Source organism: Pleurodeles waltl, chromosome 11, assembly GCF_031143425.1.
Source record: "Pleurodeles waltl isolate 20211129_DDA chromosome 11, aPleWal1.hap1.20221129, whole genome shotgun sequence".
Taxonomy (NCBI): domain Eukaryota; kingdom Metazoa; phylum Chordata; class Amphibia; order Caudata; family Salamandridae; genus Pleurodeles; species Pleurodeles waltl.
The window spans coordinates 19377884-19384498 of NC_090450.1; positions in this window are offsets into that span (position 1 = coordinate 19377884).

Below are 6615 nucleotides of genomic sequence, written 5' to 3' on the forward strand. Positions count from 1 at the left end.
AAGCAAGTGAAGATGAAGCAGTTTGGATTTTCCTGGCAATGGTTTTTGTATAAATTCCAGCGTATGACCTCGAGCCACTATATCCAGCACCCATTTGTTCGATGTTATGCTTTTCTAATTCTGGAGGTTATTGGAGATGTTCACTCCCACTCGATCTGTGAATACTGAGCAAGCGTAGCCGTTGCCTGATAAGAATAATTGTTTTCGAGGCTGATCTCGGGTTTGGGAACTCTGCTTTCTCCTTCCTCTCTGTCTAGAGTATGAGGCGGTGGATGGTTGCCTATATTGTTGCTGATAGGCTGGTCTATACTGAGGCTGTTAATACTACCTGTGGTAGGAATCTCAAAATGTTGTAAAACCCCTACCTCTTGCACCCCAAGAGGGCTGCTTCCAGTACTGCAAAGTACCCAGGGACCGAGCAGTGTCTGTGTCGGCCTTGATGGCCTGCAATGCGTCATCTACGTGTTTGCCGGAGAGAGGCTCTCCATCGTACGGCACGTCAAGAATTCTGGACTATACCTCTGATCTGAAAGAGGTGGCTTTCAACCAACCGTGGTGGCGTAATACTGCAGCTCCCACCAACTGGCGAAAGCCGGAGGAGGCTATATCCAGGGTGCAGTCAATTATTTCTTCAGACGTACGCTCTCCTTCTTGAAGGATCTTTCATGCGTCTGCTTGTTTGCTCTCCGGAATGAGGTCCATGAAAGCATTCATATCAGACCTCATTTGATGATCATAGCGACCCAAAATCACCAGGAAATTTGCTACCCAAACAGTGATGGCCTACATGGACGATAATCTGTTGCCCACATTATCCAGTCTCCTTCCTTCTCTATCAGGAGGAGTAGATATAGGCGTTGACGAGTTCTTGGAACGCCTTTGAGCAGCTTGAGAGATGACAGAGTCTGGTTTTGGATGGCCGGTCAAACATGCAGGAGAGTCCTGAGTTGCCCTATATTTTTTGTCGAGCTTCTGCGGCACTGGTGGAACTGTTGCCGGGTTCTGCATGATCTTGATCCCCTCAGTCCAAATGAAGTCAATGATAGGGATGGCCCTCACAGACTTCCTTGCTTGTTCCTTAAAGTAATGGAGGAAGCATTCAGACTGCGACACCAATGTTGGCAAGTAGAAACGCGTGGCCACCCTATCCATCAAATTGTGAAAACCACCTTTATCCTCCGTTGGAGAATCTGAAGGACGAGGAGGTGGTGGAGAAGGAGTAGGGGCTAGAAAGTCATCCCATTCCTCACTAGGATGCTGTGGTGTTGAAATTTCACCTTCTTCTTCTTCCCCAGACGTTGCAACCTCATCACTAGGGGGGGTGACTAACGCAGACTGTGGAGTCATCCTAGGAGTAGCTGGAGGTGGAGGTACACTCCTTGGTGTAACAGGAGGAGATGGAAGAGGCGGTTGCTCCTCCGCTGTAGCTGGGAAGCTCCTCCTTTGTTCTGCAACAGTGACTGCAGGTCCTGAATCAAGCAGGCAGGCATCTGAACAGTGTCTCTTGGTTGAGGTGGAGGTTCATAATAGCATCCTTGATGAGAGTCATAAGGCTGCTATTGATCGTACTCATCATCATCATCTTCCTCCTGATACCTGATGTGCAACTGGGATGGGCTGTGTGCATCCCCAAATGGGCCCTCATCTGACTCTTCCCAGTCCAGCAGATGACTAGGCAGCAATGTTGTCACCTTACTTGGTGAAGTATCCTGAGGATATGTTGCAGACCTGGACATTGCTGCAATCTTAACTGTAGCGCAAAGATCAGGAGACCCAGAAGAAATAGGAATAACATCCAGTTGACTCACAGCTACCATTGGCATCATCGATAGTGTCAACGACAATGGTCCCGTCGACGGAACTGATGTTGTAGATGATTTTTCTGTCAATGACTGTCTCGTCGACAGTGGTGTCGTCAACGGTGGTCTCGTTGACGGTGGCCTCGTCGACGGTGGCCTCATTGAAGGTGATGTAGCCGATGGAACTTTCATCGATGGTGCTGTAGTCAATGGGATTTTCATTGACGATGTCATCAACGACAATGTTCTCGTCGACGATGGTGTCAACGTTAACTTGAGTGACAAAGTCTTTTCTGGAGCCTTCATCGACGGTGGTTTAATGTAAGGAATAGGAGCTTTTACCACAGACGTCAACGTAGTCATAGTCGACAGCTGTCTCGTCAACGAGGTGGTGGAGATGGTAGATGTGAAAACTGTAGTCGTCACTGCCGTCGACGGTGGTATCGTCGTCGACTTGATTTTGATAGACACCTTTGTAGAGGTAGAAGGCTCAGATGAAGGAGAAAGGTGTGATGACTCCTTCATTCATCGAGGACAGGATGGCTCAGAAGAAATTCAGCCCTTTACGCCTTTGGCACCTTTTTTATGATGCATTTTTTTACGCTTTCTGGATCTTTCAGCCTGACCCAGGCCCTCAGATCTGGACCTTTTATGTGGCCTTTCCGACTCACTCTCCTCACCCGAAGTACAGGATTTTGCCTGTAACCATGTTAAAAGTCTACCCACATGGTCCCTGAGGGTTTTTGCAGAGAAAGTGGGGCATATTTTACAGTCTTTCACCTGGTAGACTGGATACAAGCAGTATAAGCAGTTTTTGAGTGGATCATCCACATGCAGCCTTGTCTTTTCACAGATCTTACAAGGGTGGAAAAGGTCTTTCCTGGAAGAATCTGCCATCCTTATGAGGTTTTCTGAGAGAAAATCTTCTGAAGAAGTAGACAACTGAGCAGAGCTCAGTGAGACTCCCTTCACACACCGTGCGGGAGAAAATCTGAGGGAAAGAGCCTCTCTGGAGAGTATTCTAGAGGGTGCTGGTGCCTGATTGGCCAGCAGCCAGGTTTGCGTCCTTTTCACAAAAGGACAGAGATAGGCTATATGAGTCACTTGGGTTAATATTATAGCCCATGAACATGTTTTGGTGCTTATTGCTTTTCACGTGGGACTCCCTTGTCGACGACTGGAATGATTCAAGCATGTGAATTTATGAGAGATCCAATACTGGATAATGAACATTACACAAATGTAAAATATCATCAAACATTTGCTGGAGAAACTTGTATCAGTGTACCCTAATGTCGCACATCAGGGGCAAAATTAACTTGACTCCTGGAAAGTTTACAGTATAAAAGATAATTCTGAAAGGAACCTGAAATGTCATACCTTTTGCAGAGTTCACCGCAGTAGTTTAGGAAATAATTGTCAAAACTTGAAAAGTCAGATAAAGGGACCAATAAAGGGCCAATTTCCAGAAACTAACTATCTTAATTTAAATTGCTGGGAGTTTGTGAATTGAGGACCAAGACCCTAGTGAAAAACACCAGATAGTAGTGTTGCACTGCAGAGTTGTAGTGACTGGGTGTGAGAATACCTCCTATTCTGGGCATTCACATTTCAAATGGGAAAGAGAACACATTGGGATTTAATACAAGAGAATACATGGCTTAGGTTTAATCTAGGGTTTCCCCCTAAGAAAGCTCAAGATGTTTGAGTTTCTAAAATCTATTGGGTGAACAACATGAGCTTGTGTTAACTATCACTCAACTCAGTATTCTGATACATGCAGAGATGTCTGCTGAGGAATCAGAATTTAGCTCTCAATGTTTAACCAGCACGCAGTGCACATCATCTATCCATGAACAAAAGAACCCACCACACATTCTATTTTGTTTTCTCTGCCTACATTTACTATACAGATTCTCAACAAAAACATTCCACCAAGGCTTGAATAGTCTTATGTTTAAAATTCCATTGCTAGAGGGAATAAGTAGAGAATGCTGAAAAAGTTTTGATAGTGTGGGATCTGCTTCTTGAAACTGTACTGTGCCCGTCAAATGCAGGGTTTGAGACTATCATGTATCACGCACTTTATGCTTCGAAAATGCAAAATTATGTCAAAAAAGTTCACCTTAAAAATTATTAAGTCTCACAATTTCAATACGCACCTGTGTATTCTGCTATGATACTGCTGTTCCCTAATACACCATTTCCAGCAACAGCTGAGACTAAGAATGTATAGTGATTCCCTGGTGTTAAATTTGTGATGAGCACAAATTCACTGAAAGATGTCAAATTGAAGGCAGGATTTCCTGACACTTGCACAAAATAGAAGCTTTTGTTGCCAGTTGGTGGTAGCCAGCTCAGTGAAATTGAATCTACTGAAACGTCTGTGACATTAAGATCGTTGGTTACATTAGGCACTGAAATGCAAAAAGAGAGTGCGATTTAGTTTACATATTAATGGTAAATATCGCTCCCCAACAGACTTATTTTAAAAGTACAGTCTTGGCTTTTTGACTTCAACAATCTGCTTTATTAAAGTTTAAAAATATCTATTTAGGGAATTAATTCCTATTAATTGCTCGCCATAAAATTGTGGGATAATTCAGAGGTAGAAGCTCATTAAAATGAAAGAGCATTACACAAATGTTAAACATGGTCACCAATTGGGCAGAGAAAATATTATCAATGTTGCCCAAATCTCACATACCAAGGGCAAAAGTCAACTGAGTACTGGAAACTTTACATCAATAAAAGGTAATCAGGAAAAGAACTTGAAACACCATATCTTTGTTGACTTTACAGTGCTAATAGAGTCAGTAATTGTAACAACTAAAAAGTCAGAAATACGCTCTAAAGATAAAACTATATCAGATAATTAATGGTCTGAACTTTCATTCATAGCCTTTGTAAATTGAGGTCTAAGAACCTATAACAATTTGTGTTGATATTGAACTCAACAAATGGCAGTGCTACACTTGACTGGTTTATTTACTTGTGTAAAAGATGTCTCATATTCCAGGTATTCATATTCATAAAAAAAACATGCATGGTTTGGCTTATATCTGGGCCTTTACCCTAATAAAGTTCAGCAGGCTTCAGTTGCCAAAATCTATTGGATGAAAAACATGAGGATGTGTTAACTATCACTCAACTTAGAATTCTCATCTAAAAACAGATCAATCTTTGCTCAAGGGTCCAAACTCTGCCCTAAAATGTCTAAGTAGCCCAGATTGCACATTTCGATCCGTGGACAAAATAGGCCAATACAGAAAATACTTTGTTTTCTCTGCATATGTTTGCTATGTAGACACTCAACAGAATTTCTAGCTAGTCTTGAAACATCTCATATTTTAAACTGTCCTGTAAAAGGAAATAGGTAGTAAATGCTGATACCAAATTGTGGGATACTGGGATAGTGTGGGATCCGTTTTTTAAATTGTAATCTGACTATCAAACTCAGGGTTTTGAGACCATCATAGATTACAGCATTTTAAGCCTGAAGAACACACATCTATGGCAAAGTAGCTCATCCTTAAAAAATTATTCAGTCACAAGCACTCCATGCTCACCCGTGTATTCTGATATGATACTGCTGTACCCCAGTACACCATTTCCAGCCACAGCTGAGACTAAGAATGTATAGTGATTCCCAGGTGTTAAATTTGTGATGAGCACAAATTCAGTGTAAGATGTCAAATTGAAGGTAGGATTTCCTAACACTTGCACAAAATACAAGCTTTTGTTGCCAGTTGGTGGTAGCCAGCTCAGTGAAATTGAATCTACTGAAACATCTGTGACTTTAAGATTGTTGGTTACATTGGGCACTGAAACAGAAAAAGAGAACAAGAGTTTCTCGGCAGCAAAGTACTTAAAATATTTATAGTGAATATCGCTTCTTAATGACTATATTTTTGAAAAAGTAAAGTCATGCCTTTTTCACCACAGCAATGTGTTTTATAAGAGTTTAAAAGCATTCCCTCAACAAATTAATGTCTAATCACTGCCTGGCACAAAATTGTGGACTAATCTAAATTCAGGGGCTCATTAAAATGGAATGAACATTACACAAATGTGAAACATCATCACCAATTTTCTAGAGAAACTTGAATCAATGTACCCCTAATGTCGCACATCTGGGGCAAAAGTACCTTGACTTCTAGAATGTTTACAGTATAAAAGATAGTTCTGAAAGGAACTTGAAATGCCCTCCCTGTTGCAGAGTTCACCGCAGTAGTTTAGCAAATAATTGCCAAAACTTGAAAAGTCAGATAAAGGGTCAAATAAAGGAACAGTTTCCAAAAACTATCTTAATTGAAATTGATGTGAGTTTGTGAATTGAGGACCAAGACCCTAGTGATATTTCTGCAAAGTACAAAGAATACTTAAAACACCAGATAGTAGTGTTGCACTGCAGAGTTGTAGTGACTGGGAGTGAGAATACCTCCTATTCTGGGCATTCACATTTCAAATGGGGAAGAGCACACATTGGGATTTAATACAAGAGAATACATGGCTTAGGTTTAATCTAGGGTTTCCCCCTAAGAAAGCTCAAGATGTTTGAGTTTCTAAAATCTATTGGGTGAACAACATGAGCTTGTGTTAACTATCACTCAACTCAGTATTCTGATACATGCAGAGATGTCTGCTGAGGAATCAGAATTTACCTCTCAATGTTTAACCAGCACGCAGTGCACATCATCTATCCATGAACAAAAGAACCCACCACACATTCTATTTTGTTTTCTCTGCCTACATTTACTATACAGATTCTCAACAAAAACATTCCACCAAGGCTTGAATAGTCTTATGTTTAAAA